General features: G+C 36.7%; 1 long non-coding RNA gene across 1 annotated transcript in view; it reads right to left on the reverse strand.

Moving 5' to 3' along the window:
* LOC113914649 overlaps positions 1–24,436 on the reverse strand; it is a 91,560-nt gene extending 67,124 nt beyond the window's left edge. The window contains exons 1-3 of the long non-coding RNA XR_003517499.1: positions 24,238–24,436; positions 21,343–21,452; positions 20,846–21,213 (exon numbers count right to left, since the gene is read on the reverse strand). This is a non-coding gene — a long non-coding RNA (uncharacterized LOC113914649). The remainder of the gene's footprint in view (positions 1–20,845; positions 21,214–21,342; positions 21,453–24,237) is intronic.
* Between the last annotated feature and the right edge of the window lie 2,270 nt (positions 24,437–26,706).

Here is a 26,706-nt window from a genome sequence, read left to right on the forward strand (position 1 = left end):
AAATGAGATAATAGGTGCTGTACACGGTGCCTGCTACCTGGTAGGCATTCAGATGAAATGAATGTATTACTCTTATGATTATTTGTGATTAGCATTATTTTTATAGTTAATCATTACTACAAGCATGAGTAATCTTACTCGCAATCTACAATAGGAAATAAGCACTTGGTGGGCAGAGCTCACCTGACATTGGGAGGATCCAGCATTGGTCTGGCAGACCGTGGCTGCACCCGGTTTAGAAGTAATTAGTACTACTCAACCAAGGTAATCTGGAAATTGGCTCTCAGACCACATTTGCAATTTTATGTGGAGAGAATGATTCAATATTCAGTAATGGTTAGGTACTTTCAACGTTCAACCCCGAGGACCTTGTGTAAATAGGATTGTTGTTGAAAGGGAATAGAAGTTTTGTGTGCAAAATGACAACAGGGGCAGCCCGTTAATCAGATTTACACGGAAAAGGAGGAGACGGTGCCATCATGTGAATGTCAATGAGAAGATGCACTGAATGGGAAGATCAGTTATTTTTAATGATAAAATAAATATTAGCAGTAATAATTGGACATAGAGTTGTCCTTCCTGCCTGTACATTTCATAATGCAGAAAAGGATCCAAGGTTTGTGGGTCATGTTATGTTTGAACAATACTTTTACTTCAAAAAAGTCATTGAAATAGCTTAGAAATTAAATGTTTCCTAAAACTATTCAGTGACTTGAGTACAGAATGGGAAAATTAGGGATAAGCTATATGTGAGGAAGAAGTATTTTAGAATAATGATCACTTTTGGAATTATGAAAGTGATGATAATGAAAAATACTTGAGAGGCCAAACCACATGTGTGATCTGGATGTGATCCATGACTTTGCATAACTTTGTTATTACTATCAGCAAGACTTTTCCTGGAGAAAATACAGTCATATTAAGAGTGTAAGTTGTGGGGCACCTGGGTGGCTCAGTTGTTAAGCATCTGCCTTCAGCTCAGGTCATGGTCCCAGGGTCCTGGAATGGAGCCCCGCGTTGGGCTCCCTGCTCCGTGGGAAGCCTGCTTCTCCCTCTCCCACTCCCCCTGCTGGTGTCCCCTCTCTTGCTGTGTCTCTCTCTCTCTCTCTGTCAAATAAATAAATAAGATCTTAAAAAAAAAAGTGTAAGTTGTAAGATCTCTAAAGCTGAGTTTCTCACATTTAAAATAAGAGGGGTTGTACCAAAGGACCATTTAAGTCTCTTCCAGCACTAAACTCTGAAAACAGTTCTATCATCCATACAAAGACAGCTTTTCTTCCTCTACCTGGACCCAGAACCCATCAGGACTGGATGAGGTTTGGGGGAGACATTTCACCCTGTGAGTTTCAATTATAGATCAGATCACACTCAGGAGTGTTGCAGGATGTTAAGAGTGAGCCCAGAGATACTGTTTCCATCATCACTGCCTATTTTGGCCCTGACCCCCCTGGAGAGCATAAACCTAGTTTTGACTTCAAGAGGAAATCCCAAGTTCAGGGCCAGATGCAGATCTGCACTGTCTTCCAGAATTGGGAAGTCAGTTGCATTGTGCTAGCCCACTTCCTTGGTGGCTGGTGTATAAGTGAAATCACAAAATCAGCTTCTTTTTTTTTTTTTAATGCTCACATATCTTGATACTCATAGCTAATTACATCACAAATGATCCTCCATCCATGTATTGTCTGGAATATGACAAAGTAGTCAGTGGTCCTCAAGCCTCAGGATTTCAAATTCACAAAATTTTAAAGAGAATCCATTCCAAATTTCCTTTGTTTAACCTATTCCAGAAATTGAAGTGCCTTTAGGTATAAGTGACAGGATAATAGAATTCTAAGTCTTCTCTGCAGTGAATATTATACTTTCATTTTGCACAGTGGAGCTTAAAATGCCTCACTTTATGCTGATGGTGGGCACTTTTCGAGTTTTTCATCCTCTTACAGTTAAAACATATGATGAAGTGGCCACTTGCAAAAAGAGATGAAGAGAATAAGTGAGCATGAAATTCACAGAAACTGAGACCATATTAAACATTAAGTAGGTATACTTCCATCTATCTCTATTTGTAGATAAAATTTTTAATTTGCTATACCAAGAAATTCACATGGACAGATTAGTTTTTTGGCTAAAATCAGAAACCTTGGGGGAAAATATAATAATCATAGTAAAGACACGTTGGAAACACAATAATCCTCATAAATAAATGTAAATCAAATACATAGATATGTATAATATAGATATGTATAACATTTAATGATACATAAAAAATTTTGAAAAAATATACTACTAGGGCAACTTTCATGTTAAAGTTTGATGCATTTTTATAAAATAATTTCTGTACCCATATGGGTCTGACCACAGTAAGCAAATTATGTATAATGCAAAATAAAAATAAAACAAAGAAAATGCCTTTTCTGAATATAAACTTTATTACTTAAATCAGTGTAATTTTGTATTATAATAAGTGTGAAAAACAAAATTCGTATAAGTACCCTTCCTACTAAAATATGGAGAGAATTCCAAATGAAGCTAATTCTTTTAAAACAAATTTCTGTAAACAGATTTTTACCATAAGTGTTCTTTCTGCTGATAAACAACATGTAAAGTTAAAGAGAAGAACATAAAAGCAGTAATCACCATGTATCAAATATCATTTTGGGAAATCATTTTAGAATTTTCTAAGTCAAACTGGATTTTTATCTCTTGATTAAAAATAACTAGTGCCTTCCTTGACACAATAGGCCTAGTTTTCAAATAAGCCAATATAATTAAGACGTGAATATTATTTAAAATGTTATTTAACACTTTTAAATGTTTCTAAATAAATTCACCTAATGTATATGAAATGACTATAAGATATGTGGGATTCCTTTGTAAAGACTAAGAAACAGAAAAGCTAGGATAAAAGTTAATAAATCAGAACAGAATTTCAAATTTCATCTATAGTTTCTTTTAAGAAAAACAGATCATAATTTAAAAAGGGATATAAATGATAAGTCTTTATATTTTATAATTGTTTCTACAATAGGCCAAGACACTGAATCATCCTGAAGACTGGACATCCTGTAAATGGTTACGTTTTCCTAAGAGATGTAAAATTATCATGTGGTGGTGTTTTATTGTGGCCTAGCTTTGATTTGTAACACCTAGTCCCCATTAATTTAGCTACGAAAGATGTTTTCAATTGTATTTGTAGATTTTTTTTAAAGCATTACAAATAGCATAGTGGTAGAAAAGGATTCGAATTATTTGACTACCTTGCTTTATCACTATCTAGAAGTACTTTGCAATTAGTTTTCCTGTTTTATTAACATTTTATTGAAATCTTTGAGCTAAAATGTCAGCCCCTTGATTTCATGAATCATTACAAAAACATCAGGGAGTATCATTTATAATGTACAACAATCTATTTCAATCCAAGAAAATAGACCTACTTGCAGTATGGCATTTTTGGATTCTATTTTCATGTAATTTGAAGTTAAGTGCTAAAGTATAATCTTGCCTGATACTAGTGATGTAGTCATAGAATTAAAGTTGATATAAATCAAAAAGAAATAACAGAAAGGAAGGGTAATCAAAATACTTTGATTTAATAAGCATTATACCTAATATTTATTTTAGTATGCTAATTTTAATACCTAGACTTAATACCTGACTAAAGTGTGCTTTCACTTTTATTACCGTAATATCCCTCCTCCAATTATCTTTTCCTATATGACCAAACATTTCAAGGTTTTTTAATTTCTTTTTATTTATTTATTTTTGTAAAGATTTTATTTATTTGACACAGAGAGAGACAGCGAGAGCAAGAACACAAGCAGGGGGAGTGGGAGAGGGAGAAGCAGGCTTCCTGCTGAGCAGGGAGCCTAATGTGGGGCTCGATCCCAGGGCCCTGGGATCATGACCTGAGCCGAAGGCAGATGCTTAACGACTGAGCCACCCAGGTACCCTCAAGTTTTCTTTTTTAAAATAAAATTATGATATGTAAATACTATTTGAAAGTTTTAGTAGGAAAAAAAAATAATCAGGATTCAGGAAGACTGTGAACTCTATGCCAGAAACCAGAATATAAAAATTAAAATTATTTTAAAGATAGCCTTAATAATACTTTATAAATGTATAGTTACAATATTGTTATAATTGCAACAGCTTCCCATTATAAATAAATATCCTAGGAGTAGTTCCTAATGCAATCCATTCTTTATTTTTGAATGGTAATTTATAACAAATAGATTATTCAGTTTTTTTATAAATGTGAAATTTCATTTACTATAAACTTCAAAACTTACATTATTTAAAAATTAGAGTTCAGAAGCTATAAAATAACACAGTTTTAGGTGAATAGTTGCTTACAATTTCCCTCATAGATCTGCTTTTATAAACATACTGAAAAACTTTGTAAGTAGCCTAAGGTAGCAGTCTGCAAATAAAATGGTCAAGAGATGTGACTACATCAGTTTTGCAGAACACTTCAAAAGCATTCTAGAAGAGAGATGTTAAACAACTAATATTTTGTTGTTGATAATTAATAAGCTCACATCTGGTAACTTTTCCAGCTACCAACATACTAATTTATATTAAGTTAATGATGATGAGATTATCAGCAATGTAGGCCCACAGTAAGCCAAAGGAGATATGGCTAAACAATAAATCTATATATTCATTTGAAAAAGATTACAACAATTTCTGTAATATTAACACAGTTTTTTCAAACTGACTTTTACTTTATAAAATGTTTAAAGAGGGGCACCTGGGTGGCTCAGTCAGTTAAGCGTCTGTCTTCAGCTCAGGTCATGATCTCAGGGTCCTGGGACTGAGCCCCACATTGGGCTCTCTGCTCAACAGGGAGTCTGCTTCTCCCTTTTCCTCTGCTCCTCCCCCCACTCATGCTCTCTTTTTCTCTCTTCTCTCAAATAAATAAATAAAATCTTTAAAAAAATAAATAAAATGTTTAAAGTAACATTTGTAACATAAGAAAGAATATGTGGGGGCACCTGGCTGGCTCAGTTAGTGGAGCATGCAACTCTTGATCTCGGGGTCATGAGTTCCAGCCCCACGCTGGGCAGAGAGATTACTTAAAGAAAAAAAAGGAAAAGAACATGTGAAACACCAACAATATAATAACTGAACACCCAGGAATCCACTGTACATTGTACGAACTAGAACCAATAATAAACTGAAACATTCAATAAAAATACAAGAGGAAGAACAAGCTGTTTTGATATTTCTGAATTTTTAGTATCTTCTCTGCCGAAATATAAGCCAATTGGCACCTTTTTGCAGTCAAAACTCCTCTTCTGAAGTTTGAAGTACTAACCATTAAATTAGTGTCTACTTAATTTAATAACTAAATCCATCAAACTACAGTCCTACTAAAATGATTTCATTTTCTTTTCCAGTTAATCTGAAGTGCTTAATCTTAAAATGTTAACTGTCAAAATAATGGACTTTTTTTTCCTCCACAAGAAATAACTTGGATTTCTTACATATCTCTTGTCAATCATTCTATCAAAACAGGGTGTGCATAAATTATTCCACCACTGAGACTCTCCCTTAACCTTAGTGTTTAAGCCTGGACAGTGTTGCTCATCTCTATTGTGGGGAAAAAAAAATCGTATCCTAAATTGGACTTACAGTTCTATGCTTATAGTCAGAATATATTTTTAGAGAGGGAAAGTTCTATTATTTGGTCAAGTAATGGAACAACTATAAAAAGATAATATTTGAGCAAACAGAATCTTACAAAACACATTAATGCATTAAAGTTATAAAGTAAAATACTACCTAACCTATTATTTAATTACACACATTCTCCATCAAGAAATTTTTTGATACTCAGGGCATCACCCTCTCTCTTTACATATTAGTAAATGTTGTACTTTACTAAAAAATATTATTTTTATTAATACTTCATTATATATTCCGACATCCTATAATGTATGTGACTAAATTTATGCTTTGACATAAGCAAGCAAGTACATAATCAAGACTGAGAAAAATCCTGGTTATATTGTCAATCAGTTACTTTAACACTAAATCGAAAGTGGTTAAGATTATTTTCTGCATTAAATACAAAAGTCAGCTTTTATGGATCGGAGGAGGACAATTCCAGCCCTTACAATCCAGAGTGATATGGTTTAATAGTCATCTTTTTTAAATTTGAAATTAAAGCATAAACAAGAAACAATTGCTGCCCTTTAGAGCTGCATTTTATAAACATTTTAGCCTTTTAGTTTCTAATGTTTCCATGAAAGCTTGAATAGAAAGCTGTGGTCTGACAAACTAGGAACATATTACAACTCTATGAAACAGTCTTCACTTGGCATAATGAGAACTGATGTAATCTAATTGTTTAACCAATAACATTCATTTTTACCGTTCTATAATAATCTAAGTTGTGAGCAGATTTTTATTAAATATAGTTCTAATACACACATTTAGGAAATTTATTTTATACTATGTATGGTATTACTGTAACATTTTGTAAAGGCTCAAAGAATTTGGTCAGGATGTTTCTTTACATGAGAATTTAAGAATTCCTTGTGTCATAGATGAATGAGAACATTTTAACGATCCATGGGACAATCACATACCACACACACACACACACACACACACACAGACACACACACATACACAGATCTAAAGTTCTTGTTTTATGCCTTTTATAAAATGAAGCTGTTTGTCCTTGCTTCTAAACTGGGACATAATTTAATACCGGAGTAAAATTTGGACAGCTAATGGCATTAAAATAATAATAATAATAATAATAATAATAATAATAATAATAATAATACCAACACAATAATAATAACTTAAATCAAAAGAAGAGTTTAAGTCCTGGAAAAATTCAATTCAATATATATTATCATAATTATAAAGTTATTAGCAATAAGAGTACTATTAAAAGTATTATATAATACTAATAAGGGTACTATATAAGTTCTATATAAAGAGAACTCCAAGTAAAGTGGAATATTTGGGAGTTTAAAATATTTCCCAAATGTTATAGAATTTGCCAGTCAGGTAAAGTCCTGATTTTTAATTTAAAATATCTGCTAAAATTAACAATTAATAATAACTTGTTATTATAAATTTGCAACAGAACCTAAGTGATTTAGATCAGTGTTAAAGTCAGAACCTGAATTTAATTGTGATTTTTAAAAATCAGTAGAAAGCAGTGATTCTCAAACTCTAGCAGGCATCAGAATCAGGCTTGTTAAAACACAGGTTAGGAGCCCCACCTCCAGAGTTTTAGATTTGGTGGACCTGTGGCGCCATCTGAGAATCTGCATTTCTAACAAGTTCCCAGGTGATGCTGAGGCTACTGATCAGGGACCGCATTTTGATAACCACTGATCTGAACCATAGCATAGTATTTTTAGCACTTTCTTTGATAAAGCTATCATCAAGTTCTCAAAAGACATTTATTGACTCTGAAACCTATTTTTATTAAAGAATTTGGGGATTTGATGCATTCACTATCATTTTACAGTTACTAAAATAAATTTTATGATAACCATAGATACACTGACAATTTTTGCTAGGATAACATAATTTTGTGTAATTATAAATGCATTACAATGACTTAGGAATATTAATAGAGTAACTGGCTTTGAGATGAAAATATGTGTATTTTATTCTTTTCCTATAGGGTGCTTCCTTGATCTATTAAGTTGTGAAAGATTGTCTATACTCTAAGGAGGAAAAAAAAAGAGTAAATCTATTTCTATAGAGAACTTTATTATTATATCTGTGATCTGTAAGTGTCTTTTTGTGAACAGAGATAATAGTAATGGCTTGTAGCAACATTTGCTTTTACACTCTTTAATATTTGCTGTATTAATCACAATCTAGTAAGTTATTTGAAAGGAGGATATTGCTTCACATTCTTTTGAATTCCCCACAGAGCTCATAAGAGCCTGGATTGTGGCCTGTCCTATAGGGCGTGAATGCTTTCAAGGCAATATAACCCCAACAATTAGAAGAACTTCAGGTACATAGTAGGTGCTTAATAAATGTTGGGACACCTGAATACCACATGAATAGTACATGCATAATATATATTCATTGATTTATTCTGAAAGACATCCTAGCTCTTGAATATATAAGCTGCTTGATCTCAGCGTGTTCATCAGATGCTATAAAATGAAAGGTGGAATGATGTAAATGTCCTTGCATCGAGGTAAGTAACCTGGTTAGCGTCAGATTGACTTTAGGTTACTAATTTTGCCCATGTCTCTGCTACAGGCATTAAAATAAAAACATGTTTCTACATTTTAAAAAAGTTTTGTTTTTAATAATATAGGTAAGATTTTGTACACACAAAATATGTTTTAAAAATGTGTACATCGTCGTTACTTGTGGTATAAGTTACAGGTTTAATGAGACTAGAATGGTAGGAGCCAGATTTTGTTCTGTTTGTGATTGTGAAAAGGGGCTTTATAACCTAGTACTAGGACTTCTGAGGTTTAAATAGACCTGTGTATTGCCCCTAAAATGTTAATCTAATTTCTACCCCTAAAGTATATTAACCCAGATATTATCTTTGGTTTTTCATCAGTTCTGAGAATTGCACCCCAAAATATATGGGGTAATTAGCTGCATACATTGAATGACAACTGCATCATCAGAAAAACAGGATGAGCATGAAACCCCATGACAAAAAAGTTACAGAGTCCCCGCCTTCTCTCACTGATTGGTAACCTAAGAGGCCAAGAAAAACAATTATGGCATATAGGATGTGTGGTAGGGGAGAAATTGCAGAAAGACCTGATAAACCCAAATGTCTTGATAGAGCTGAACTAATTTTTTCTAACACAATATCAAAAGCCACTGAAGACAAAACACTTTAATAAGGGAAGTCATTTAAGGCCTTAAGAAAAAAGAAGAAGAAAAGAAAAAGAAAAGTACTGCTCTGCATCTGTTTTTAATTGACACCCACTATACCAGTCCCTGAGACTCTGTACTGAGGCCTGCTGGCTTCGTCTCCCCCCAGCCCCATCTGATTCTATAAAGATGCGCAGCCCACACTAACAAGCCAGCAGCTCTGCTTCTGGAAAATATCCTTTACTAATGTCAAAGAAGGAGCAGGGTGGAACAGAACTGTAATGGTGCTTACCACGAAAGACTGCCTTTCTACTTCCTTCTCCCTTTCCTCATAAACTGAATGAACTGTTGTTGTAAGACAACATACTGCTGAGTTAATGTAACTTAAAAATTTACAGCAGGTTCTATGCCTGGAGGCACATTATGAGGCCACCTGTAGGCATCTAATTCCACTGAAAATAATAAATAATTGTGGAGAATTCCTCAGAGTCTAGAGGAGAGTGGATAAGAATCGTGTTGCTGGTTCACTCCAACAAGGATTCTGTTGTGGAGGAGGATTAGAGAACTGCACTCTCTCCAACAAATATGAGTAATCCTTCTCCCTACAAAAGAGTCCACTAAATGCAACACCAGACACCTGGGTGCCAAATCCACACAGCCATTTCTTGGGTACTTTTGATAATCCACCGGCAGAAATGGCCACATATGGCAATTGCTTAATATAGCAGGTTGATCCATTTAAGAATGCTTTTTTTTTTTTTTTACAGTAAAGAAAGCTATTTTGTTTGCTTCTGCATCCTGTTTATCTCTTTGAAGCCTCCTCCTCATATTTTGGCAAATGTAGAAAGTGACAGTAAGAATGTCCCTGATATGATTCCAGCCTTTTTTATTTGGGAGAAATTAATATGTGTATTTTAGCAATGCTCAGCAACCTTGACCTTTTTCAAGTGGAAGGTAAAATTAATTTACTGCAGAGCTGCTTTAAAGAAAAAGTAAAAGCGTTTGTTATTATGCTTTTGCCACAAGGTAGGTGGATTTAGTACTTATCCTGTAACTACTCTGAGTATATATGTAATTTATTTCAGGTCATATTCTGCTATAAGATCAGTGAAAATACGCACACACGCACATACACACGAACTTTTATCAAGTAGATTCCAAAAGCTAGCCTAATTTTTGTTCAGTTGTGTTATAAATTACCCATAAACTTTATTAATTCTTAGTCTTAGAAGCACTGCAAATATCGTTTGGATTTTTTTTTTTTTAAGATTTTATTTATTTATTTATTTGACAGAGAGAGAGATAGCAAGAGCAGGAACACAAGCAGTGGGAGCGGGAGAGGGAGAAGCAGGCTTCCCCCAAGTAAGGAGCCCGATGCGGGGCTCGATGGGGGGCTCGATCCCAGGACTCTGGGATCACTACCCGAGCCGAAGGCAGACGCTTAACGACTGAGCCACCCAGGCGCCCCAATACTGTTTGGATTTTAAACCTATGACAAACTTTCTCCACAAGGATCCCATGGCTTTGAATTAAGGAAAAACTACATTTAAATGATCACTCAAGTACTGAAGATTGGATTCTTGGTGGTACTAAGGTTGACATTTCTTTTCTATTTGTACTGTACAAAGGGTTAATAAGGTTTGCATAACCTTACTCTTTGACGGCAGAGTATTTCAGGATCGCTGCCAAAACAGATCTTAACCCTTTTAATCATGCTGTTCATAACCACATTGTGCAGAGTACAGCATATCCCGCCCATGAGGCTATAGCGCTCTGAACACAGTTTGATCTGATATCCAATCAAGGAAAGGTTCTTTGAGACGCTTGCCATTTTGGTTGCTATGGTGAGTTTCATATTTTGTGGAAACCACTGCTAGATGTCTTAAAATAGACCTTTGCCAAGAAAAACACTGGTCCAGTGGCATATGCTGGCAGAGCATTGCAAGGTTGCTCAAATTCCCTTCCTTTGTTTTCCCCCTCTCCCCCCTGGGGCAACTGCTCCAAGCATCAGCCCACTAGTCTGGCAGGCTGAGAATCCAGAAACTTGCTGCTAATTACAATGTTGACAATTCCCAACCTGTTTACTGGCGCCAGCAATCAAACCGCATCCTCTCGAGTGAACCAAAAAGCACTTGCTGGCTTCAGCTTCCTGAGGTTCCAAGCTGGCTATATTAATTACTGTTAACTTAAAACTGTATGTTGTACAGAAGAAGCTTAATTAGCTGGTTTGAGGATTAAAATCTATCCTTTACAAATTTTAAAGCCTTCTGTTCTTCACCAAATTGTATGAATCCATAAAACATCTTTCCTTAGACAAAATGTTGATTATTTTAAGTATTGCTTCTTAGAGTCAATTTTGCCACGATATTACCTTCAATTCAGCACCAAAGTAGATCAGAAGATCCCTCTCTCTCTCTCTCTTTCTTTCTCTCTCTTCCCCCATCCCTTCCCCCGACCTCTTATTTCTATCTACCTTACAGTTATAGCTACACTTCGTTTTTAAAAACTGAGAAAAATAGTGGGTGTAACTATTTATGGTTATAGTTTATAGTTAATAAAAAAGGAAAACCTCTTGATGGGGACAAAAAAATGTCTTTCTAGCTTGGTGAATTTTAAAAACAATGATAGTTACACCATTTTTTTCAAGTGAACTCATATGCTGTGATAGAGTCTGATTTGGGAGCAGTCGTCCTTCAAGTATAAGAAGTACGTTTCTTTGATTGGTAAGTTGGGTGACCACTGCAAAAAATCACTCTCTCGGCCTCCTCCTGAATGGTTAACACCATAAGTAACCCAGATGTACCAGTGGAGGGCCACCATGCAATCTGCATAAATAGCACAACAGCAGTGGATAAGGTCTAGTGAAATTGAGAATTTTGTTTTGATTTTGCTCTAAGCCAACAGTCAGTCTGTCTTTCTTTATTCAACAAGACAGCTTTGAATATTTAAAAATGGAATAAAAGAGAGTAAATACAATTTTAATTTGTATATTAAAATGTGATTTTATTTATGTTCTTTGATGCGAGAACATCATTGGGTCAGCATTTGCTAACCTTATTTTTAATTTTCCATTGAATATACTACATGACAAATACTTGTCATTCCAATCTCAGAGCCAATACTTTCATTTGGAAGCTTATTAAATTGAATCGATTTAATTGATATTAAATTTTTCCGTTTTACTAAAATATTTGCAACTTGGGTAAAAGATCAAGCTATTCCTTTAATTATGATTTCTTTTTGGTTCTACATTAATATTAATTTGGCCTATAAAATCTTCTTCTTGATTTTGAAAATAAACACATAACAATAAGCACACTATAGACCTCTGGAATCTATTGGCATGTTCACATCTGTATTTACAATATTTAAGCTTGAAAAAGGTTAAATCAGATGAATCACTGACAGTAAGAAGAATATGAGAATTATTGCCAGATACCAGGAAGAATAGAGTTGCAAAAAAACCCGTCAATATTGAAGTTTTAGTGTGATATATTAGAAAGAAAACCTCCAAAGAGGACTTAGAAAATGGGTTCCAAATATTATTCGGGTATCCATGGGGAAACTTAGATTCTCTGTATTGTGAAAATATCATGTATAAAACATGGATGTAGGACCATATACCAAATAACTAGGTCTGAGATAGAAAATCATCATAACAACTGAATATCATCTTAATTTACTATGGGCTTATCTAAGACTCACAAAATTTTGTTCTATGTGGATAATAAACTGCAAAATAATTCTATCAAAAGAAAACAAATGATCAAGTGGAAATGCTGTGTCTTTGGATACACACAGGCCAAGCCAGAGAAGAACAAGCATGTCAATCTCTGTATCTTTACCATGGTTAATTAACAAATAGCCCTCATCCTTAAAATCTAAATCAATTGCAGTGAGTAGAAAAAACTGAACTCTGTATTTTATATAAAGAAATAATGCTAATACAGTCTTAAATAAATCCCCCAAGGTTACTTTATTTTCAAAGCATGGTTTCAAATGTAACATATATCTTTTCCATAGAAAAATGGATCAAAAGGCTCTCTCTTTTAAGCCATGTATCCCTTAGGCTTAATTTTCCATAAGTTTGTCTTTTCAAGACTGATGATCTTTTCTTTGACATGAAACATCCAGATTCTATGCCTTTCTCAATTTTCTACCTATAAGTTAGGCCTATTTTACACAGACACTATTTCTATTTTGATTGATTCACGGCTCTATACCGGAGCATGACTTTTGATCTAAATAAAAGCAAGAACTTTTGAATACTGTGAAAGAACTCCTGCTATATAGATACACTATATAAAGTCAATAATTGTCAACTTCCCATCACAAGGTACTAGATCTGCCAATAAAATAGCCACCAATAATTTCATTATTGTTTCTTTAACACATCACCAAAACTGAACAATCCTCTCCACAGTCCACATCCTTAATATTGTTACTTGCTATCATTGTCCCTTGTCTCTTGTCAAATTCAATCGTTATCTGCACAAATTGTCAGATCTAAATGTGAAACTGTCTCAAAAATTTAGCATCAACCCTCATTTTTAATATAGGAGCCAAAACTAACAAAAACATGTTTTCTTCAGGGTAAAGAATCCTCCTTTTTTGACCCTCTTTTGACTAAGACCTAGTATTAAACACTCCCAAAGTTGTTTTGGACAACCACATCCAGCAACAGAAAGTAATATGAGATATTTTAATAAAAATATAAGTAAATGGTTTCCAAACTTCACATTCCTACCACCAGAAGTCTATTTCAAATCAAATGCTTTTGAAAACTTTATAGAATTTGTACTGAACCTATTCTCAAAGTCTTAAATGGACATAATGTGTCATATCCATCGGGCGCCTGGGTGGCTCAGTCCTTAAGCATCGCCTTTGGCTCAGGTCATGATCCCAGGATCCTGGGATCGAGTCCCACATCGGGCTTCCTACTCGTCGGGAAGCCTGCTTCTCCCTCTGACCCTCTCCCCTGCTTGTGTTCCTGCTCTCGCTGTCTCTCTCTCTCTGTCAAATAAATAAATAAAATCTTTAAAAAATGTGTCATATCCATCATTAAATTGTGGATGAAACATTATGTAAATTATCTTAATAAAGCTATAGGTGACAAACCATGTTATTTTAATTTTTAGAGACTGGGCATATTATTTTGTGGTTAAAAGGTCAACTTGTACTTACTATACTTGGAACACCCAGGGGAGTCACACCTTTCAAATAAAACTATAATTTAATTTTGCTTGTAACTTAAATTTGCTTTGCTAATAACTATTGAAAAAATATTGTACAATCCTTATCATTGAAAATATATCTATCATTGTAATTATTATATTGGATAAAGGAATTTCAATTGATTATTTATTTAGAAATTTGTGAATTCTTTTAAGTATTTATACATATAATATTAGATAAAATATATTAAGTAACATATTTACATCAAAACTCACATGGAATGAAATAATTCCAGATTAAACAGTTACTTATAGTTCCAAAAAGAATACCACCTTAAAAAAATATTCTCATAGATTCTTCAACTATTTAGGAGTTATATATGAAAATCAGAGAAAATATATTTTTTTATATGAACAAAGAATAACTGCACTATTCATACACAAATTTGAGAACTACAATTTGTATCAACATTAAATTAAACTTAAATATAGGCACTTCAACAGCCCTTTATGTAATAGTTACTTTTAAAAGGACATTAACTATGGGGAAAAAAATGTAAAATTCTATATAAACATGTCCTGAAAGAATATAATTGCTTTTACTAAATTAATAAATATTTTTGAACATCTATCCTGTGCCAGACACTGGATCAGGTATTTTAAAAGGCTATACCACTACTCTGCTATTTCAGAATTAAATATCCTAGACAGATATCAGTCCTTCTTTTTTCAAAAGAATGAAGAAAATAGTAATATCCACCCCTCTAAAAATTGTAATTGAATTTAATAGCATAAACATTTGCACACAGAATAAACATTTTAAAAGGCCCAGTGTTTATTCTTCATCCACTACAGTTGTATACTTTGACTTTGAAAAGAGTTATTTGTGATATGGTCTTTTTAGGCTGAAAAGTTTCTGAGGTGGATCCATGGTTTGGGGAGCCTCAGATACATTACACATATAGAGACATACATGCATTCCCACAATAACACACTAGGATGAATCTGTAAGTCATTTTGGGGGGCTTTTCTTTCCTACTAAAACTTCAAATAAACACCAAATGGTGAAGAAGTGACAAAAATATTTCCATGTATTTTATGTTTTAAAAATGTAAGTAAAAATCTTGAAGGCCAATTTCCTGTTTGATATCAAGATAAAATATGTGGGTGAATACATTTGAAAGATTTGTCTTTTTTAAAGCTGCTTTCTTAGTTGTGGTATTGACTTGCACATCATCTATATATAAAATAAAGAGAAGAATTCAGTCCCACCCCCACCCCCAAAAAGGTTTCCTTTGAAATGGAGTCCATAGGAGGTGGAAGGGCTTTGAGAAAATATAAACCTAGTCTTGCTGTGGATGAGACACTGAAGGCCAGGCAAGCTCTGTGGTTAGTCCGTTGTCATAGTTCACAACTGAACTTGTACTCAAAATCAGGTTTTCTAGCTTTTATTCCAAAGTTCTTTTTACCTTAAGTATCCTATAATTGAGGAAAAAATGAGATTTGAAGTTTTTCCATATAACTGCCTCAATTCTCTAATTTGCTCTGTTTTTGTAAACACTTCCAAAGCCAGTTTAAAAAAAAGTTATGAAAACGAATTCTGCATGAAACTGGACCCATAAGGTAACCGTTCTTAAATTGAATTCCCCTGTGGTTATGCATAAAACAATCCAGAATGCTTGTAAGTCTTACCCTAATATATTGCTGTTATAAAGGAAAATATTTTTGCATACATGCTTCTGATAGCATATCAGTTATGATGTTCATTTATTCATTTATTCATTCTTCTTAGAGTCCAAAAACAAATGGAATGTTTGGTAGATATACAGAAATTATCTTAAATAAGTAATTTTAGTTTATCTTGGGACTTGTTTGAACCAATCCATGAAATTGGCCACATTTTGTTCACAAAGATAAAAATAGACCTCAAACAATTAATTTTATGTATTAGACATAAATTAAAAAAACAAAATTGCAAGAATATCAATTTACCAATTAAATTATATCAGTTACAAACATATTTTTTTTAGAAACAGTTTCTCTTAAGAGCATATATTTTATTCAAGTTTTAAAATAGACATTATTTTCAAATTCAGCAATTATGCCACTATTGTAATATAATTTGTCAACAAAAAAGTGTATTATGACATAAACTATATTTTAAGCAAGAACATAGTATTAGTAAATAGATTAAGCAATATATGTGTTTACAGTTTGAAATTTAATTGAGATTTGGTATTGATTTGAAGCTAATAAATAAATATAGTAAGCCTTATTTAAAATGATTATTTGAATGTCTTAAAATTTATAGTTTATCCTTAGTTGTTTTGCTTTGTTTTAACTTTTGGTGGCATGTATGTAAATTTGCAGATAGTGTGGCATATCGCTGAGCCTCAAAGGGTATTTCCATAAACACAGCAAATGAATATTGTTGTCTTTGCACTTACATAGCTAGTAAAATACTTTCTGTTGATTTTGAAGATCAGACTGTCTTACTTAGCTCTCATGATTAACTAAAATATAAGAGAACTCAGAACTCAAAAAGATTTAGGTAGTCACATATTTGTAATCTGGACAACCATACAAATATTAGAGATACCGTGTTCTGTTGTTAAGCTGCACTCAACAAACTCAGCTAATCACCAGGTACTAAACACGCTTCCAGAAACTTAGAATCCACAGTACGTTTTTTAGCTGATAGCTTTTTGGATGAGTTGCAATGTTTTCTCAGTTAAAAAGCTTATACATTCACACAGAGTATTTTGTAGATTGAAATTTAAGAACTGTAAGTCATTTAAAATATTGGTTCAAGGGAAAATCTCAAAATATTTTCTAAAAATTATACTACAAAACTTTTTGTTTAAAACCTATTTAGCATTTATGTTTAGAGATATGTAACTACCCATAACTAAATGTAATAGCTAAATATAATAATAAAAGTTTTGAAGTATTCTCTCATTAATGTTTTATTTTTTTAATTAAAAATGTTTATTACCAAAACAAATTTACTTTCAAATAGTCGGTCAAATATGCAAATATCATTACTCTCTAACATTGTAAGATCATCATTCTGTCATTTCTATGGTATCATGATAGCTAAAACTGTACAGTATTGCAAAGTTGGTGAATAATTGTGATGGTCTTATACTGTCTTCTATATTCTTAGACCTTCTCCTATGTCCTACATAAAAACACAAAATATTCCTCAATATATTCAGCACCTCCACCCACACACACACACACACAAAAGTCTATTTTTATATTTGAAAATTTACCATTACTGATGTGCAATATAAGAAAAAAAATGATTAAATGGTTTATGGAATTTTTTATCCATCAAAATGCTATTTCATCACTGCTCTCCTTTACCTGGACATTCACTGACACTTCTGTTCTGGTTCTAGATTGGCACTGCTGTGACAACAAGAACCACAACATCCTAAAGCAAGCAGTGGACTTGGGGAGAAATCCTGTCTCCAGGACACGAATATCTACTTGAAAATGTACTTGGTCAGAATCATGTGTCTAATATATATAGTTTTTGTATCTACATAGAGGCTGTCATGGTCCTCTGCGGATCCCTAATCATGAATACCACCACTCCCTGCAGTTCTATTCAAGCAAAAATATCAGAACACAATTCACAGACACAAAGAATAAAATCAGCAAATTCTTTGTAAAACACAGTTTCCATCAAACTCCTTACCTGAGACTCAGTAGTAAACCATCAACCAAGGTGATGTTTCTTACACCTACTAATGAATATCACAGTATAAATGTGAGTGTTCATAGACATTATACAAATCTTAATGGGAAACCTAAAATCTTCCATCTATAAGCCATTAAGTTGTGTTCATAAAATTTGAGTATTTAGGTAGACTTAACTAAAGTAAAAATAGTAGTAAAAAAGGGAATTTTCATAAGTTTTCTACCCCCCCACCCCCGTGCCCTAAGTATTACTGTCAGAGAATAGTTTAAGCTGTATCAATATGCTTTTCTCAGGTAGAAATGCTATCACTTTTGTAAAGCAAACCAAATTTTAGAAAAAGGATGCATAGCCTTCTAGCGTTTGGCCATTAACTGAAAAACAATTCAACTACTTTAATTCCTTAAAATCACTTGGATCTAGCATGAAAAACACACACAATCATTTCACACTTCTTTAATTTTGTCTATGAATACGGACAGGGCAAAAAATGATAACCAGCTAGTAGTGATATAATTTAAAATTCTATTTTCTGAGGAAAACAAGTTGCCTATAACGAAACAACTACAGCAATTTCAATTGAATAAAGTTTTGGGTCCTCCCCACCCCCTTATCTAAAAAGGCCCAATCTAGTTAAAACACACACACACACAACCTGGTTTTTTTTTTTTTCTTTTCAAATGTAAATAGGAAGCAGCTCAGGCAGACTGACACCTAATGGAAACTTTTATAAGAAAATAATTCTACAAAGGAAAGAAAGCAGTAAGTATTTAAACCACTTGAACGAAGAAAATCAAATACTCTTAGTTGACCATGAGATGAGTACAGGTTTCCTTTAGATTTCATCACCAGCATTTACAATTATTCCACTCTAACAATTATTATTCATTTATGAAGCGATTGCAATCATAAACTAAAGTACCAGTGGCCAAGGACTGAATGAAACAGCTTATTTTAAAAAGTTCTTCCTCAATTCTCTCAAAGAATGCCACAGTATTACCTTTCATTTCTGGCAAACTCTATCACTAGGCCCCCAGCTCCCTTTCTACCTTTCAAATCTTATACACTTATTTAGTCAACCAGCAGCATGAGGCCAACTTTCCAAAGATCACCTAGTTACTAGATTATGTAGCTCTCTCTACTTTCCTGCTTTCCCAATAAAACAATGCCACCATGTCGAGTTCATGGAACAGTGAAGGTAAGAACAGTAGTTACATATTCTCTTGCTAGTGATAGAATGTCGAGTTCATGGAACAGTGAAGGAAAGAACAGTAGTTACATATTCTCTTGCTAGTGATAGAATGTCGAGTGCAGAGGTAGCATTTGTGCTTTCTTTTCTACTTCAACTCATACTTAAAAGGGACTCGCCCTGGGAGCTTCTCGGAAGGTCCCCACACATCTTCCTTGCAAACAACTCTCCCTGAGCGCAAAAACTGTGAGTGTAGATACCCTGAGAATATTTGTGGGATCAGACCCGGTGTAATGGAAATAGGGACAGGAGAGGAGTGGCGGAGTGTACCCCTCAACTACGAATCCAAAGTACCGGAAGAAACGCAAAGCTTGAGAGTGCCCCTGCCTCCTTCGAGGCACCTCGCTCTCCAGAGCTCAGAGCTGCCCCTGTGGGCAAGAATTCAGTGCGGGTGCAAGCACTTCACGCCCGGGAAAGGCGTCCTCCAAAGAGAAAAAAGGTGTCTGGGGCGTAGCTCAGCTTACAGCTGGTTTGGGAACGCAGCGAGGGAGAGCATCGCAGGCTTCCCATTTTGTTGTTTTTGTGTTTGTTTTCTCCTGCAGTTTCGACTTCTCAGGAATTCAGTCTTCGCAGCCCGTGCACAACCAACGGCACCACGCAGGGAGGAAACCTGGTTTTAGAGTCCCCGCAGATTCTTGCTGACCTTAGTGGAACCTTCTGGTCGTCTGTGCATTCTTGTCCCCAGCATTTTCTCCTCCCACCTCTGAAGCGCCAGTACCGGGTGGGCCCTGGCGCCTTGCAAGAGGGAAAGGAGAGTTGCGGAGCTGCGTGGTCCGCCGCCGGCAACAGCCGAGAGCTCCAGCCTCCTTGACCTTCCTCCTCCTTTATGGTGGATCATCTCTCCCAGCTCCATCTTGGACATCTCAACTCCTGCTACATCCGGTTGTCCCCAGGAGTGCCTGGGTGTGCTCGAGGGGATCGGTGGGTGGTTGCTTGCTCTTCACTAGGAGGGGACAAATCCGTATGGTTTTATCGTCCATTAATATTTGAAACAAACAAACAAAACTGCAAGTAGAAAAAGGGAAAGGCTCGCTCTTCCTCTCGTCCCTTCGCAGCAGACCTGGGAGGGGGGACATGCCTTGGTTTTGTTGGTGTTTGAGACTCGTCCTAAAAGCAGAGGCAGGGAAGACAGCGCTGAAGAGGTGTCCTAAAGAAACTGGACGACTGAACAGTCACTGCCTGCCCCAACCACTTTCAGGAAGGTTCCAGTTCTGTCACACCGCAACCAATCCGGTTTCCATTCTGTTTCTCCACCCCTTCGCGGAGAATCCGAAAAGAAAGTATGGGTCCCTGAGGGGACCCGCCACACACTTCCAATCTGGAAGTTCCACGGGGACCCAGGCCCCTGTCCCCCGCCCCCTTCCCAGCCCGGGCCGCGACGTCTAGCTGCGCAGTGGCACCGCCGGGGGGGTGGGGCTCCGGCACCGCCCCGGGCCGGGATTCGCGAAGTCACGAGCTTCCGCAGCTTGCGGGGGCACCTTCGCCCACGGACACGCCCTTTCTGCGGAGGCAGCCCCTAGCGACCCTCTGCCGAGCTCCTGCTCCTCACTCGCGACGCTGCCAAACTGCTCAAGGCCTTTCAGTCATCCCCAACTTTGGAGACTCGCTCAGTCCCCGTCTCTCCCCCAAGCCACACCCCGGCGAGGAGAGGAGGCGAGCAGGCCGGGGACGCCGAAACTCCGCGCAGGCTCCGCTGAGCGGACCCCCATCCTTTCCCCGCCCCTCCCCTTCTCCTCGACCCCCGGAGCCCCGGCGCGGACCCATTCTACAGCCCCAGTCACCGGAGGCAGGGCGCGCAGAGCCTTTCTGGTGGGATGTGCCTTCTAATCAACGAACACGCGACCCAGAGCGAAAAACAACGAGGAAAGGAAAAGATCAAAAAAGTGCTACCTTGGCAACCACAGGCGTTTAGAGGCCAGCTGGTGGGCTGGGAGGGGCGGCCGCTGCCCGCCTGCCGCTGGTACTCTCCTCGACTACGCGTATTCTTAAGCAATAACAACGTAATCCGTATTATCCACCCAAGAATACCCGTCACCGAAGAGAGTCAGAGGACCAAGCTGCTGCTGCCGCTGCTACTGCTCGCCGCTGCTGCCGCCGCCGCCGCCACCAGAACTCTTGCTGCTGAGCCCGCCCCTGGCTGGGGCTGGGCTGAGCTTGACCGGGACCATAAATCCATAACTCGATTTCCCTAAAGAAGGATCCAAAGCTGTGCTCTGCTGCTTCCTGCCCAAATCCAAATGGCTGCTTTATTTCCAGTTCTGAAAGACAAATCACAAAACCAAGCACTTAACACAGAAGGAGAAGAGTGCTCTCTTCTCAGGGAGGAAGGCGGATGTGGGAAGGCTCTTTGGGCACAGGGTGGGCGTGACAAGTAACCTTTAGTTTACCTGGTGCTCTCTCAGTGCCTTCCTCTGTACTTGTTCTGCTTGGCACCCGCTCTGGTCTCGGCCAGCCCACTCTAGGTGCTTTGATTGAGTGTCATGGCAGCGAGAGAGCCCTGTAAGAGACATGCATAGTTAAGCACACAAATATTACAAATGTATTTGCCTAGACGGCTTTAAGAAGAAGTGAGGCTCAAATAAAGATAGGGTCATGCATGGGTGAAATTTTCAGCAGTGTGTTTTGGAAATGCATTTTCTCAAGCCCAAGATCACAGAAAATAAACACTCATTCAATTTACTACTTGAAATCTAATACTTATAGATCTACAAAAATAGGCATCTCTCCTTTGAAGGCCTTACAGCTATACAACATAATGATTTTTAAAGGGGAAAAGAAAGCTGCAAAGCACAAAATAATTAAACTCATTTTCCATAGTATCAGAACTCACTGAGTTGACAAGGTGGTAGAGTTTATATGATTTAGGCATCGGTTTGTAGTACCACAATGTGTAATTCCATAGCCCACCTTTTTAATATACAATGTAAATGCATTGCTGTGCAGTTGTTGTGAACACCTCTACAGAAAAGCCTTTGAAGCTCTGTCTTCATAAAAATTATTTTGAGGAAAAAAACAAAATAAAAACTCATTTGTAAAGTGGCTGTAATTTTGGCTTTTAGAGAGAGATTCTTTGATGATCAATATGGCTCTTACTGGAAAAGCTTTGTCTTAAGACCCTGCAGTGAATATTCTGATAATAAGGGTTTATTGTTCACTAAATAAAATGGACAAGTGCAACGTCACTACCCAAGACATGTTGTAGCTCCATTAGAAAGTTCTCTATTTGCTTTTCCCTTTACTCTCAAATACATGGAAGTACATCCATGTGAGTGGAATAGGGAGGGGATATGGAAACATGGCAATAGACATTATGATTCCTTAAATTATGTAAGTGCAAATAGCTCTTCATCAAGGAGTAATTATATAACAGAATCTCTCCCACTACCACAACTCATATCTAACTGACCTGGTTGCAATTTAAGGCACTTAGTTCGTGCTTGCTCTTATAATTTTTTTTCTTTAAATATATTACTTCTCCAGACACACCAACTCATCATTTTCCTGACATGTTACAAATAGAAAAATCAACATGAATTCTAGGTTTTATGAACAGTTGTTTAATATATAATACCTGATGCCTAAAATAACTCAAAAGAAAAGCAGCATTGACTAGTTAATAGCCTATTTTACAATATTTTCAGATGACTCTTAAGTACACCTTTCACAAAAAGACAGATGCCAATTAAACAAATAAATAAGCACTATTTTCTGCCATTACCTAACATAGCTATAAAGTGGAGCTTTTCTCTGGGGGTGCTACAACCAAACACACACACACACACACACACAGAGAGAGAGAGAGAGAGAGAGAAAGCTGACAGGTTCTCTTCAGCTTGAACTCCTAGAAACAAAAGCCCTTAGGGAAAGTAATGCAATAGTCTATGAGCAAAGTGTACATTTGCTCCTGAACTCTTCCATTTAAATCTCAACTAACATTAAAAGGAAAACAAGAAGCACATTATCCAGATAGATTTTGATTTAGTAAATGGAGCATTCCTTTTGAATTAAAAAGGATTATTAAGACATATATACACCACACACACACACACACAAACACACATATATACATAATACATACAAACACAGCAATACATGGCATATCAGAGTCACAGCATAAATACCCACACAGATTTTCAGTGCTTCCTGAGTAATCTCCTTTAGTTTTGCTTCCTTACAATTGAAATAAAATACATGCACACACTGACCCACAGACTCACACGCTTTAAGAAACTAGAACAACGTAGTTGATACGTTTTCTTTTTACCCAAGTAACCAGTGCTAGCCCTTTCTCTACCTACCCAAATGTTCCACCAGCTTCAGCACCTGGATGAGTGGACAGCTCAGCCCGGGCCGACTGCCGGCAGCACTCGCAGCAGAACTGACGCTCTGAGCTCTAACCAAAGCTCTCTCGTGCTTCAGCGGGGCAGCCTGACTTACGAGAACACCATTTCCTACGAGACCACTGCCGCTGGGTGCATATTCAATTCAAACCTCCTTAAGCTGTCGGATTTCCCCCACCCATCCACCCTCCTCCCTTCTCCACCCTCCACACAAAAACAGAAAAGGGAAAAAGCCCAATACCATCAGGGCGTTTGTTGATCAACTTACACTTTGCTTTTGAATATTTAGATACCGCTAGCGGAGCAATAGCAACGGAGGCTTAGGTCCGCATTAAGTACCTTTGTTCATCGACTCCTGCAAGCCATGTTTATTAGAATCTACATTTCTCTAGCTCCCCAATAACTAGAGGTGTGTTTTGCGGGCGGGGGTTTTCAGCACCTTTTGATCTCCCAAGGCCACCGCGACTGACTGCCAGTCCCCACTACTTTCCCACCCTGTCCCCCACACTCCAATACCCATCCCAGTTAAATGCTTGGTAATTTGCAACCAAATATACATAAAGAAACGCGACAAAGCAATCGGTTTGAGGAAATAAGCCAATTAAGCTAAAGCAGAAATGCTTCTCTCTCTCTCTCTCTCTCCCCCTCCCCCTTGCCTCCCTCCCTCTTCCTCTCTCCTTCCCTCTCAAGTAGAAAGGGGGAAACACCAAGGAGAGGGAAAAAATCGGGAGGAGGATGGTAGTCGACTCTTACAATCAATGGAAAAACACTATACACATCCTTACTGAATAATACTCTCCTTCTCAGACAAAAAGAAACACATTTATCGATGTAAACATAGTCTCCCTCTTTCACACATCCTACATCCTTTACGTTTGCTGAGATTTGTCTTGCGGTACAGCAAAGTAACTGTCACAAATCCATCTCGATTGAAGTGCTTACCCTCTAAATCCAGGTTTCAAGCGGGACTCCAACCGTATGTAGAAGCCAGAGTCATCTGATGAGCGGTGAGATAGGCTCTGGGCAGTGGAGCTGCTTCCTTCGGAGTGCCGGGTTACAGTGTTAACAAGCCCTGGGAAGGGACCTCGGTGCCTCACGCTGGCTGTGCCCCAGTGCCTTCGCGTGGTGGCGGCTTGCTCATGCTTCCAAGGAGTCCCAGGCGATAGCCTTCAGCTGATGCGAGCTTCCAGAAAGGAGTAGGGAAAGGAAAAAAAATCATCTAATGCAATCAAATCGATCTGATCTACACCATCTGTCGCCTGCCACTATACACAAACGTTAAAATAGGAAAACGGAAAACACTGACAGCCCGAGAGGGTTGGTCTGCAAAGAGTTCATTTTTAGCAGAGCATAATTGGGTATGGTCGGCATACAGTTACAAAAGCTGCTGTTAACCATCCAGTAGTGGATCCCAAACATGCTAATGGTGGATTAATTGAGGAAGATCTGACGTGCAAGCTTCATAGTCTCTTATTCATGACTTCCCAATGGGAAAGGACCAATGCCTTGTGGGACTATGGTAACATACAGTCAAAAAGCTGCTAAGAAAATGGCTGTGTGTTCACAGCACCTCTCTCTGATAACAAACATATGTCGACTAAAACGGTTTAGTAGAATGGGAGGGGGGGTGTTGGAGAATAAAATTTTCTTTCTTGGTATAAGCAATTCCCATCTTCTTTCCTTAAAGAAAAGCAAAAATAGATACCATATCTTTACCATAGTGGAGGGGAAAGGATGGTTTAAAAGGTTTTTATCAAGATTAAACTCTGCTATATAAAAGAACGGAACATTCCTGTGCAGCTATTCTTAAAAAAAAAAATCTATTATCATTTTTTTCCTTACTGTGATCAAAGTAGATCCATAGCATGTGCAGTTTATAGAAACTCAGCCCCCAGTTAATCCCACCAGGATTGACTCGAGGTTGTTTAATGCCAGGTACCCTTTTGACTTCTTGAAATCAGGATGCCTCTTGGGCAAGACATTTTGCATTATTGAAAATTGACATAATGAATGTTAAGTGTGATTGCAGTGAGGAGATGGGGAGAGTTTTCTTTTTTAATTCTCCAATCATTCTCTCCAGCCAAACCCTTTTTTGGTCTGTTTCCAGTCTCCTGATCAGCTGATGGGGGAGGTATAGGGATTGGGGAAGGAGTGGAGCTATGGGACAGGGGAGGGAGATTGTAGATTATCAATAGCCAATAAATTCAATTCCTATCTGTAATGAAAATTATGCTAATAAAAGAGATCACTTATTAAGTGTCCATCATGATATTTAAATATAAACCAGTTTTCAAAATTAATGTTTTCTATCTGGAAAGAACATATATTGCAAACAATAGTGTGATGTCCCCCACCCCATTGTAATTTGAAGATTAAAAAAGGAGTATGGAGAGTTTATTATCTATATATGTGACATTCTTTCATTATATATATCTAAATAGTCCACATTTCCTCTAATTTTGTCACCTATCTGCACATTGAAAACTGTGTTCATTTTGATTTTGCTCCCTTTTTTGAGAACATAAATTACATATTTCATAGTAAACAATTAGTGTTTAGGATAATTCTTGAGATAGCTGAATTCAGCTAGTGAAACTTTGATAATCTCTTTAAGAAAAAACCCCCCGGCAGTTATGAATTAGATTAGTTTAAAAATATAGCTTGAAGACAAATCAAACAATTTACCTTATCTTTTGTTTCAATATACATTAATTAAGCACTCTTTCCAACCTACACAACATTCCAGGGTCATAGAAATCCAAGACTAATAGCTCTTCCTCCTTTGTTGTCATTCGTGTCAAGCTATTGCCCCCTGCAGGTTAGGCTGAAAGTGCAGGCAGAATTTGGCCAAGTCCTCAGGAAATTTATGGTAGTCATGTTATTTATCCTCTCCCAATATTTAAGTAGGGTCAACTTTTTAACTTTAAGTTGTTTGCATTATAAACTACTTATTTAGAGACATCTAGTAAATTCACAAAAAATGAGATTTAAAGATAGGTAATTTCAGTTTTCCTTCTGAGAATTTTGCTGAGTGGAACAGACCATCCATGTTACTGTCACACAGGAAGTACCTTGATGCACTTAATATAGTTCCTTCATCTTCTCTTATCCATTTTGCACAAGATCCAGGACAATTAAAAAAAACGAATGTAACAGAACTGGAATTTTGATTTCTCAATAATAAAGAAATAATCTGGGACAATTTATTACTTGATGTCAGTGTGCTCTTTGTAGACTCAATGATGTGCATTCAAATCAAACTCATTTGGATTCTTCCTACTGCTGATATCATGGGGACAATTACACTGTTTTTCTGGATTATAAAATGAAATATTATTTAAACCTCCGTGCTCCTGCCATCCCATCCTCCTTTTCTACAATCAACCTTTCCAAAAAGGAACCTTGCCAAGA

This window comes from Zalophus californianus, chromosome 4 (assembly GCF_009762305.2).
Source record: "Zalophus californianus isolate mZalCal1 chromosome 4, mZalCal1.pri.v2, whole genome shotgun sequence".
Taxonomy (NCBI): Eukaryota; Metazoa; Chordata; class Mammalia; order Carnivora; family Otariidae; genus Zalophus; species Zalophus californianus.